Here is a 12172-nt window from a genome sequence, read left to right as displayed (position 1 = left end):
ATTGTTTCTATATCTTCATATGATTTTAGAACTCTTTTTCTAGATTTAGCAGGACCAAGACTTAGCCATACGATATTTACAGATTTTCCATACAAAGCAGTACCAGTTAAACAATCTGCTGCTTCATAGGAGCCACATTCACTATGGGAGAGCATTTTTATGCCCAAACTGTATAATTTCTGAAACAGTATTTTGTCTGATGACAGGTCATTCCAGTGGTTTTGGAGCTCTGTTTTTTCTGCTTTCGTTAAGTATGCTGTAAGATATCATGCAACTGCAGTGGAATTGTCTGCAATGTACTGCACATCTACGTTTGCATTCCATAAGTGGGCAATGATTGCATTGTAATCATTGATATATTTTTCTTCTTCTGTTCTTTTTATGTAATTTGTATTTTTAGGTGATTTACCTTTAACACTGTGTCTAACTGAAGACATGAAGTTGTTCACTTGACCTGATTTAACCGGTCTAGGGAAACCAAAGCGGCATTTGGTGTAGTATCTCCCTTTGTTTTTGTATTTGCTACGACAATATTTGCCACATTTGTGTCTTTGAAATTGTAAAATTTGTGCATGAAGATCACTATTTGTTGCTTCTGATGGAATTTCACAAGTGACATATTTTTCAATAAACTGTAAAACAGTGGCATCACTGTCTTGACCAAATTTAGGAGCATCTTTTATCCATAAAAGCATGTGGATATGTGGATATGTGGTGCTCCTCTGGCTTGGTATTCTTTTCTCCAAAAGAAGTGTTGTACTTCTCCGAGGGGAGGAACAGTTTTATTACAAATAAAGTGTAGCATAGCAATGAAGCGATGGTGAAAATATCTTGAAACATTAACAGGATCTAGAGAACAAAGTTCTCCAGGTGTTAGTATATCTATGTTTGTTTTGTTTTTGTTTGATATGCATAGCAAATCATGTTAATCTTCCCATGCATATTCTTCACAACCTAATGTAACAGACCAAGTGGGTGGTCCAAGGTTTCTGATCATACAACGTACATCTCCATGACGTCGAAACCAGTACTCTTTAGCACCATGCATGTTTCCTAACAGATTTGTAATATTTGATTGTAAAACCTCATATTTTTGTTGCACTTTTTGTAATAATTGTGTAGCTGACATATTTTGAAAGTGGGATCCTGATTTTAATGTGTGTGCAACTCCGTAACATAAAGTTACTAGTTCACTTTCAAAGAGTAGGTGGAATATGTATTCCACATTTTGTCTAAATCTGGGATCTTCAGAATACATCTGTAATGAGCGGTATTCTGATGCTGATGCTGTTATTTGAATAGGTCTATCATCGTACCTTCCCCCTTTGCCAGAAGGAAAGAGTAGAGGAAAAGCACATGCTTCTATACTTTTTTCCCATATGCTGATTGGTGATCCTTTTGTTTGACGCATTTGGTACGTTTCTAGTGCATCTTCATTAGAGTGCAATGGGTGAATTGTATAATGGTCTAAAGTATTGGATATTGTAGCAGGATCTAGGAGCTCAAATTGACAAGCTTCTTGTGTCTCTTGAATTATTTCACTGGTATCCTTCAAGTTTTCTTCAATATTAATTTCTTTGTAATATTCACTATTGTCTTTTAGATATTGCAAGGCTTGTCTAACTTTATGTAAATCTACCAGTTGTTGCCAATTTTTTTTGTCTTTTGTAGGTACACCATTTACTAAGATAATTAAATATTGCTCCATTGGATGTTGCACTCCTCGAGTGTGCACATTTTCTTTTAAATCTAATGGTAAGTACACTACCTTTCCACGAATACCTTTCACTAATTCAGAGGGAGGTCATTTTGCTGTTTTTGGTTGAAGGCGTATTATTGCTTGAAAGGGGTGCACTGTTTGAATTATGATGCTCTCATATAAATTGAGTTGTTGTAGGGGATTTGGTAGTGGAAATAATTCCAAATTATTTGTGATAGCACGTGAAGGAGTTTGGTTGTTTTGAAGTGCAGTAACTGCAAAGTATTAAGGGGTCAGTTATTTCGTATTTGTTTTCTGCTATAAGGTAGAGAGCTAATTCAAACCATTTAGAATCTTCATTGTCTTCTATTTTGTATGTTAGGTCTACAGTTTTGTGTTACTTATATAATAAGTTCTATGGCAACATACACACACATGGTTTGTTACTTCAGCAGATGTACTTTTAAATTTCAGTTTTTTTTTTTGTATGTGTGTTGTAGAAGGTTGCCATGCATAGAAATGTTGCCAATTTGCTTTAAAGCTATTTCATTCTGTAAGTGGCTTTCATTTTCCAAAATATTTTTTCTGGATATAGTCGATTTCTTCAAGTAGCTCTTTTGCTGTACCATGTAGAAGAATGTTATTTAAATTGGCTAGTGCTAAAGCAGGACTTTTAGCATAATACAGTTTGTAGACTAGATTTCTTATAGTTGAATGATGTGTTGATATCATTTTGATATAATAGATGGTGGTTTTGCAATTAGTTCCTGAAATGCAGGCCAATGAATGTCCTTGTAGTCCTGTGTACTTGCGCAATGGACAGGTATCCATATTTTGCAGTAGTTTAATTTTGATTTTTTTCTTTGCCTTTCACATATAGATTGAGGATTTGGCGTAGAGACTTGAAAGATTTTGTGGGAATATTGCACATTAGTACCCGGCACGCCCGGTGCAAAGGGAATACTGTGTGGTGATTGGCTCATTTGCGAGCCATACCACACAGTGTTCCCAGTTACGTCGTGCGTGCCGGCTACTCTGTTCCCAGCGAGGGGCGTGGCAGCCCATCATCCAATGAGGAGGCTCGAAATGGGACCATCCCCGCTCCGAGCCTCCTCGCGGCTGAGAGGCTGCCTTCGCCCCCAGCCGGGGACTTGGGTAATTCTTTTTTTTTAATTCCCTTCCCTCCCACTGCCCCCAACTTACCTTCTTGTTCCTGCATCCCCAATGGGGGACGAGGGAAGCCTCCAGCCGTGTGGAGACTCGGAGCGGGGCCATACCCGCTCTGCGCCTCCACAAGGCTGGGAGCTTCCCTCGTCCCCCGCCGGGGTGGCAGGTACGTTTTTCTTTTTTTTTTTCCCTCTCCCGCCCTCCCAACCCCACTTACCTTTTTTTTAAATCCTTTTTCGGGAGCGGACGCGCTGGGAACACTTGTGTTCCCAGCCCGTCCGCTCCCGATGGCCGCCATGGAAAGGGAAAATGGACTACGTTTTCCCTTTCCATGGCGGCGGCCATTTTCTTGGTCTTTTTTTTTTCTGTTCTGAAACGTTTCGGAACAGAAAAAAAAAAGCAATTAGTACCCCGGTATAACACGCTGGGGTACTAATGGCAATAAGACCCTCGGCGGCTGACCAATACCGCCCACGGTATTGCCCGGGGCTTCGTTAAGGCCCTCGCTACGGTCGGGCCTATAACTACGGACCGGGGCATTACCTGGGGCGGTTTTGGCCCGCCGCCTCGGGTCTTATTGGCACATTGACTGCATGGCCATTTGTATACTAGACGTTCTGATTCATTTGAATGGAGAGGTAATTCTAGGTTTTCTGGGGATATTTCTGCAAGCAGTATTTCTTTTTCCATTATGGTATTATTAACTTTTTCATAACCTCGTCCACTGCTATGTATGGCAATTGTAGTGTGACTCCATTCACCTCCACAGATACTTAAGAAGTTATTTCTGTTGACATTTCATTTATTGAGAAATCTTTTTTGTAATTTAGTCATTAGTTTTGTTAGTGGTTTCATTTTGTTTAACACTAAAATAAATAACTTTCTTTTGAGAAGGATTGCACTGTCTATCAATGCTTCTAAGATTAATTTCCTACGATAGGTTTTAAGGGTTGTGCCTGATTTCTCTCCTGTTTTATAAGATTTTGAAGGACTCTGTGATGGAACATTTTTGCTAAAATACTTTTTTTGGTATGCTTACTTTGCACAATATCAAGATTTATAGGAGCAGTTTTATCTGTAGTGGTAGCTGAATTTTTGTTAATTGTTTTCTGGTTCGTTTTACATTTTTATAGAGGAGGCAAAGTTTCTGTACTTGAAGCTTGTTTTGTTTTGCTAAATGACTGTATTAGCTGTTTTGTTTGAACTTTTCTTTACAAATTCTGCTAGAGATGGATATTTATTTTGGACACTTCTATTTTCGTTTACTCTGCTTCTGCGTTGCTTTCTACGGACTTGATTTTTGGTAGGCATTGTTTAGGGTCTGTTGAAAAAAATAAAGAAGGTATGGGTTGGGGTGTTCTGCAATGTATGTGTGCTGTGTGCATGAGTGTCTGAGAAAGATGATAAAGATATATGTAATGGTGTGTGCTTGTGCATTGGGCATAGGATGGGTATTCTTGAATTTATGTGCTACTAAACTGGGGTTCAGATGACAGTAGAAAATAAGCTAGTGGTGTGGAGAAGTACAAATAGTAAATCTAATGGTATACAATTAAAACAGTTATTGTATCTATAATATCAAAATTCTAGGGGCTGAGTTGGGTCATTTGTGTGTCGAAAAATAGGAATTTGTGCTCCATTCTGCCTGTAAATCTCTGTTTAAGAAATGGGGATTTGTGGACAGAATGGTGCACAATCTTTATTTTTAGGCACAGAAATAGCATGAATTAACCTTACAGTGTGTTGGAGTAATAGTACAAATATTAAGGTGGTAGTCAACTTACTGTTTTTCTGGAATGAGGAGGTTTCTTCTTCGTTGTTCTTTGTATTTCAAATTCAGCTGCTTTTTTCAGGAGAATGGTTTTCACTGCAATTCTAAAGGAAACAAATTAGTAATATTGTTTGTATATAGCACTGTTTTTAATTTAGACATTGATTTTTTTAATTGACATTGACCCTCAGTGCCTTCCTCAAAACCATAAAAAAAAATATCTTATTCACATAAGATTCGCCGCACCAGTTGAATACATATCATATGTTCTTAATGCATACACTGTATTGTAATGAGTAACTGTACCAACCAAGATATCAGTTCTATGCCTTGTGGAATTCATAATGTACCACTGAATGCCACTATTCCTGTAACTAAGCTCTTGCAAGTAACAGCACCTTGATGCCATGGGCTGCTTGCGCGCTATATACATATGAATAAATAAATAAATAAATACATTTTTATGTTTTTGTACAAGTATTGTTGTTTGATATTTGAACATACTGTGTGAATGCAATTTTGTTGAGTATGTTAACTGTTTATATTGTACTTTATATATGTTAGTTCAACATGCTTTGAAAATGTTTGCGTAAAAATAAATTAAATAGCAAATAGGTTTGGAAGTAACAGTTGATTATAGGAGATGGTTAAAATGACAGTAAGTTCATTATACAAGCTAAAATCAGTTAATCTGTTTATTTGAATATATAAGAATTGTACATGTACTATACAGAAAATATGTATACCTGTAGTTTGTGTTCATGCATATGGATATGCATGCAGCTGCAAGTAGAAATCTTGGAGACTTGTACAGTATTTCTTGTAGAAGGTGCTTTCCAATGATATGACACTTGGACTCAGAGTAATTAACAGTACATTTGAAGTGCTGATCTATGATGATGCACGATTTAGAGCGGACTGCATTGCCCAGTGCGAGCATTGAGGAGCACATGTACGTCTTTAGTGGGGAGCAAGTTTGCACTCAAGAATGTGGCAAGACATTCAAATTCGTACGTGGGTGAACATTAAAGTCCTAGATGCTGCAAATCTCTATATCTGGATACGGTATGACTGAAAAAAGTTATGTCTCCAGTGTCAAAATGTGTGGAATGCACTAGTAATTCATGCCCTTCAATGACCAGTGATATAGCCATGTATGGAGATGCTGTAGAGTGAAAATTAAGTTTCAGATGGGCAGTGATCCCTATGCCCGGATAGCTCAGTTAGTTGAGCATCAGACTATTAATCTGAGGGTTCTGGGGTTCAAATCCCTGTTTGGACGTACTTTCACTTCTTTTAGTCGCCTTTCCTTCTTCATGTAATCATTTAGAAGTGAAATCCACTTTTTTAAGCCTGTGCTTCTTTTGCAATATAACTTTTCAAAATGTTTTCCAATTGACTGAAACTCCATTGCACAAAACAAGCTTGTCATTAATCGACGATTTAGAGCGGACTGCATTGCCCAGTGTGTGTATTGAGGAGCACATGTAGGTCTTTACTGGGGAGCAAGTTTGCACTCATGAATGTGGCAAAACATTCAAATCCGTAAGTGGGTGAACATTAAAGTCCTAGATGCTGCAAATCTCTATATCTGGATACGGAATGACTGAAAAAAGGTTATGTCTCCAGTGTCAAAATGTGTGTAATGCACTAGTAATTCATGCCCTTTATTGACCAGTGATGTAGTCATGTATGGAGATGCTGTAGAGTGAAAATTAAGTTTCAGATGGACAGTGATCCCTGTGCCCGGATAGCTCAGTTAGTTGAGCATCAAACTATTAATCTGAGGGTCCGGGTTCAAATCCCTGTTTGGATGTACTTTCACTTCTTTTAGTCGCCTTTCCTTCTTCATGTAATCATTTAGAAGTGAAATCCACTTTTTCAAGCCTGTGCTTCTTTTGCAATATAACTTTTCGAAATGTTTTCCAATTGACTGAAACTCCATTGCACAAAACGAGCTTGTCATTAATCGACGATTCAGTGCGGACTGCATTGCCCAGTGTGTGTATTGAGGAGCACATGTAGGTCTTTACTGGGGAGCAATTTGCACTCATGAATGAGCCAAAATATTCAAATCCGTAAGTGGGTGAGCATTAAAGTCCTAGATGCTGCAAATCTCTATATCTGGATACGGAATGACTGAAAAAAAGTTATGTCTCCAGTGTCAAAATGTTTGTAATGCACTAGTAATTCATGCCCTTTATTGACCAGTGATGTAGCCATGTATGGAGATGCTGTAGAGTGAAAATTAAGTTTCAGATAGCCAGTGATTCCTGTGCCCGGATAGTTCAGTTTGTAGAGCATCAGACTTTTAACCTGAGGGTCCAGGGTTCAAGTTCCTGTTTGGGCATACCTTCACTTCTTTTCGTCGCCTTTCCTTCTTCATGTAATCATTTAGAAGTGAAATCCACTCTTTTAAGGCTGGGCTTATGTTGCAATATAACTTTTCAAAATGTTTTCCAATTGTCTGAAACTCCATTGCACAAAACGAGCATGTCATTAATCGACAATTTAGAGCTGACTGCATTGCCTAGTGTGTGCATTGAGGAGCACATGTACGTCTTTACTGGGGAGAAAGTTTGCAATCTTGAATGTGGCAAAACATTCAAATCCGTAAGTGGGTGACCATTAAAGTCCTAGATGCTGCAAATCTCTATATCTGGTTACGGTACGACTGAAAAAAGTTATGACTCCAGTGTCAAAATGTGTGTAATGCACTAGTAATTCATGCCGTTCAATGACCAGAGATATAGCCATGTATGGAGATGCTGTGGAGTGAAAATTAAGTTTCAGGTGTGCAGTGATCCATGTGCCCGGATAGCTCAGTGGGTAGAGGCTCAGACTTTTAATCTGAGGGTCCAGGGTTCAAGTCCTTGATCGGGTGTACTTTCATGTCTTTTACAAAAAAGTACACAGGAAATATTAATTGCTCATTCTAATATTTGTTATTTATGATGGCATCGCAACCTGGGGCAATATTACTCTAAGGTAGTGGAGTCCAGAGTACTTGGACGATTTGCCAACATTTCAAGCCTTACTGTGCTTCTAAATAGAATGAAATAGCAATCTTTGTAAAAAGTTTTAATGTTGGGGAGACAGATTGCTCGAAAAAAAAGCAGAAAGGCGCTGCTGAGATTCTAACTCAGGATCACTTGTTTACTAGACAGGCACTTTAACCAAATAAGCCACAGCATCTTTTTTGTATCAAGTTGCCTTTCCTTCTTCATTTAATCATTTAGAAGTGAAATCCACTTTTTTAAGGCTGGGCTTCTGTTGCAATATAACTTTTCAAAATGTTTTGCAATTGACTGAACTCCATTGCACAAAACAAGCTTTTCATTAATCGACGATTTAGAGCGGACTGGATTGCCCAGTGTGTGTATTGAGGAGCACATGCAGGTCTTTACTGGGGAGCAAGTTTGCACTCATGAATGTGGCAAAACATTCAAACCCGTAAGTGGGTGAATGTTAAAGTCCTAGATGCTGCAAATCTCTATATCTGGATATGGAATGACTGAAAAAAAGTTATGTCTCCAGTGTCAAAATGTGTGTAATGCACTAGTAATTCATGCCCTTTATTGACCATTGATTTAGCCAGGTATGGAGATGCTGTAGAGTGAAAATTAGGTTTCAGATAGCTAGTGATTCCTGTGCCCGGATAGTTCAGCTTGTAGAGCATCAGACTTTTAACCTGAGGGTCCAGGGTTCAAGTCCCTGTTCGGGCATACCTTCACTTCTTTTCGTCGCCTTTCCTTCTTCATGTAATCATTTGGAAGTGAAATCCACTTTTTTAAGGCTGGGCTTCTGTTGCAATATAACTTTTCAAAATGTTTTCCAATTGTCTGAAACTCCTTTGCACAAAACGAGCATGTCATTAATCGATGATTTAGAGCTGACTGCATTGCCCAGTGTGTGCATTGAGGGGCACATGTACGTCTTTACTGGGGAGCAAGTTTACACTCATGAATGTGGCAAAACATTCAAATCTGTAAGTGGGTGACCATTAAAGTCCTAGATGCTGCAAATCTCTATATCTGGTTACGGAATGACTGAAAAAAATATGTCTCCAGTGTCAAAATATGTGTAATGCACTAGTAATTCATTTCCTTTATTGACCAGTGATGTAGCCATGTATGGAGGTGCTGTAGAGTGAAAATTAAGTTTCAGATGTTCAGTGATCCATTTGCCTGGATAGCTCAGTTGGTAGAGCAGCCTACTTTTAATCAGAAGGTCCAGGGTTCAAGTCCCAGTTCGGGCGCACGTCACTTCTTTTAGCCGCCTTTCCTTCTTTATTAATCATTTAGAAGTGAAATCCACTTTTTTAAGGCTGGGCTTCTGTTGCAATATAACTTTTCAAAATGTTTTCCAATTGACTGAAACTCCATTGCACAAAACGAGCATGTCATTAATCGTCGATTTAGAGTGGACTGCATTGCCCAGTGTGTGCATTGAGGAGCACATGTTCGTCTTTACTGGGGAGCAAGTTTGCACTCATGAATGTGGCAAAACATTCAAATCCGTAAGTGGGTGAACATTAAAGTCCTAGATGCTGCAAATCTCTATATCTGGATACGGAATGACTGAAAAAAGTTATGTCTCCAGTGTCAAAATGTGTGTAATGTACTAGTAATTCATTTCCTCTATTGACCAGTGAGGTAGCCATGTATGGAGGTGCTGTAGAGTGAAAATCAAGTTTCAAATGGGCAGTGATCCCTGTGCCTGGATAGCTCAGTCAGTAGAGCATCAGACTTTTAATCTGAGGGTCCAGGGTTCAAGTCCCTGTTCAGGCGTATCTTTGCTTCTTTTACAAAAAATTTAGCAGGAAATATGAATTGCTCATTCTAATATTTGTTATTTCTGATGGCATCGCAACCTTGGGCAATATTACTCTAAGGTAGTGGAGTCCACAGTACTTGGACGATTTGCCAACATTTCAAGCCTGACTGTGCTACTAAATAGCATGAAATAGCAATCTTTGTAAAAAGTTTTAATATTGGGGAGACAGATTGCTCGAAAAAAAAGCAGAAAGGCGCTGCTGAGATTCAAACTCAGGATCACCTGTTTACTAGACAGCACTTTAACCAACTAAGCAACATCACCTTTTTTGTATTATGTTGCCTTTCCTTCTTTATTTAATCATTTAGAAGTGAAATCCACTTTTTTAAGGCTGGGCTTCTGTTGCAATATAACTTTTCAAAATGTCTTGCAATTGACTGAAACTCTATTGCACAAAACAAGCATGTCAGTAATCGTCGATTTAGAGCGGACTGAATTGCCCAGTGTGTGCATTGAGGAGCACATGTACGTCTTTACTGGGGAGCAAGTTTGCACTCATGAATGTGGCAAAACATTCAAATCCGTAAGTGGGTGACCATTAAAGTCCTAGATGCTGCAAATCTCTATATCTGGATACGGAATGACTGAAAAAAGTTATGTCTCCAGTGTCAAAATGTGGGTAATGCACTAGTAATTCATGCCCTTTATTGACCAGTGATGTAGCCATGTATGGAGATGCTGTAGAGTGAAAATCAAATTTCAGAATTGCAGTGGTCCATGTGTCCGGATAGCTCAGTTAGTTGAGCATCAGACTGTTAATTTGAGGGTCCAGGGTTCAAATCCCTGTTCGGGTGTACTTTTACTTCTTTTAGTCGACTTTCCCTCTTCATGTAATCATGTAGAAGTGAAATCCACTTTTTTTAAGGCTGGGCTTCTGTTGCAATATAACTTTTCAAAATGTTTTCCAATTGTCTGAAACTCCATTGCAAAAAACAATCATATCATTAGTCGATGATTTAGAGAGGACTGCATTGCCCAGTGTGTGCATTGAGAAGCACATGTACGTCTTTACTGGGGAGCAAGTTTGCACTCATGAATGTGGCAAAACATTAAAATCTGTAAGTGGGTGACCTTTAAAGTCCTAGATGCTGCAAATCTCTATATCTGGATACGGAATGACTGAAAAAAGTTATGTATCCAGTGTCAAAATGTGTGTAATGCACTAGTAATTCATGCCCTTTATTGACCAGTGATGTAGCCATGTATGGAGATGCTGTAGAGTGAAAATCAAACTTTAATTTTGCAGTGATCCATGTTCCCGGATAGCTCAGTTAGTTGAGTGTCAGACTATTAATCTGAGGGTCCGGGGTTCACATCCCTGTTTGGATGTATTTTCACATATTTTAGTCGGCTTTCCTTCTTCATGTAATAATTTAGAAGTGAAATCCACTTTTTTAAGCCTGGGCTTCTTTTGCAATATACCTTTTCAAAATGTTTTCCAATTGTCTGAAACTCCATTGCACAAAACGAGCATATCATTAGTCGATGATTTAGAGCGCACTGCATTGCCCAGTGTGTGCATTGAGGAGCACATGTACGTCTTTACTGGGGAGCAAGTTTGCACTCATGAATATGGCAAAACATTCAAATCTGTAAGTGGGTGACCTTTAAAGTCCTAGATGCTGCAAATCTCTATATCTGGATCCGGAATGACTGAAAAAAGTTATGTATCCAGTGTCAAAATGTGTGTAATGCACTAGTAATTCATGCCCTTTATTGACCAGTGATGTAGCCATGTATGGAGGTGCTGTAGAGTGAAAATCATATTTTAAATTTGCAGTGATCCATGTGCATGGATAGCTCAGTTAGCTGAGCATCAGACTATTAATCTGAGGGTCCGGGGTTCAAGTCCCTGTTTGGGTGTACTTTCACTTCTTTTAGTCGCCTTTCCCTCTTCATGTAATCATTTAGAAGTGAAATCCACTTTTTTAAGCCTGGGCTTCTTTTGCAATATACCTTTTCAAAATGTTTTCCAATCGTCTGAAACTCCATTGCACAAAACGAGCATATCATTAGTCGATGATTTAGAGCGGACTGCATTGCCCAGTGTGTGCATTGAGGAGCACATGTAGGTCTTTACTGGGGAGCAAGTTTGCACTCATGAATGTGGCAAAACATTCAAATCCGTAAGTGGGTGAACATTAAAGTCCTAGATGCTGCAAATCTCTATATCTGGATACGGAATGACTGAAAAAAAGTTATGTCTCCAGTGTCAAAATGTGTGTAATGCACTAGTAATTCATGCCCTTTATTGACCAGTGATGTAGCCATGTATGGGGATGCTGTAGAGTGAAAATTAAGTTTCAGAGAACCAGTGATTCCTGTGCCCGGATAGTTCAGTTTGTAGAGCATCAGACTTTTAACCTGAGGGTCCAGGGTTCAAGTCCCTGTGTGGGCATACCTTCACTTCTTTTCGTCGCCTTTCCTTCTTCATGTGATCATTTAGAAATGAAATACACTTTTTTAAGGCTGGGCTTCTGTTGCAATATAACTTTTCAAAATGTTTTCCAATTGTCTGAAACTCCATAGCACAAAACGAGCATGTCATTAATCGACGATTTAGAGCTGACTGCATTGCCCAGTGTGTGCATTGAGGAGCACATGTACGTCTTTACTGAGAGCAAGTTTGCACTCATGATTGTGGCAAAACATTCAAATCCGTAAGTGGGTGACCATTAAAGTCCTAGATGCTGCAAATC

At 38.8% G+C, this 12172-nt stretch overlaps 1 non-coding gene across 1 annotated transcript; it reads left to right on the top strand.

Moving 5' to 3' along the window:
* The first annotated feature begins 5845 nt into the window (after window positions 1–5845).
* Window positions 5846–5919, top strand: TRNAN-AUU (transfer RNA asparagine (anticodon AUU)). Its single transcript has one exon. It is a non-coding gene; the product is annotated as a tRNA-Asn (tRNA).
* Window positions 5920–12172: the final 6253 nt, after the last annotated feature.

Source organism: Ambystoma mexicanum, unplaced genomic scaffold (assembly GCF_040938575.1).
Source record: "Ambystoma mexicanum isolate Mex_15411 unplaced genomic scaffold, UKY_AmexF1_1 Mex_scaf1, whole genome shotgun sequence".
Taxonomy (NCBI): domain Eukaryota; kingdom Metazoa; phylum Chordata; class Amphibia; order Caudata; family Ambystomatidae; genus Ambystoma; species Ambystoma mexicanum.
Note: the sequence above shows the minus strand (reverse complement) of the source record. Positions and strands in the feature narration are given on the sequence as shown.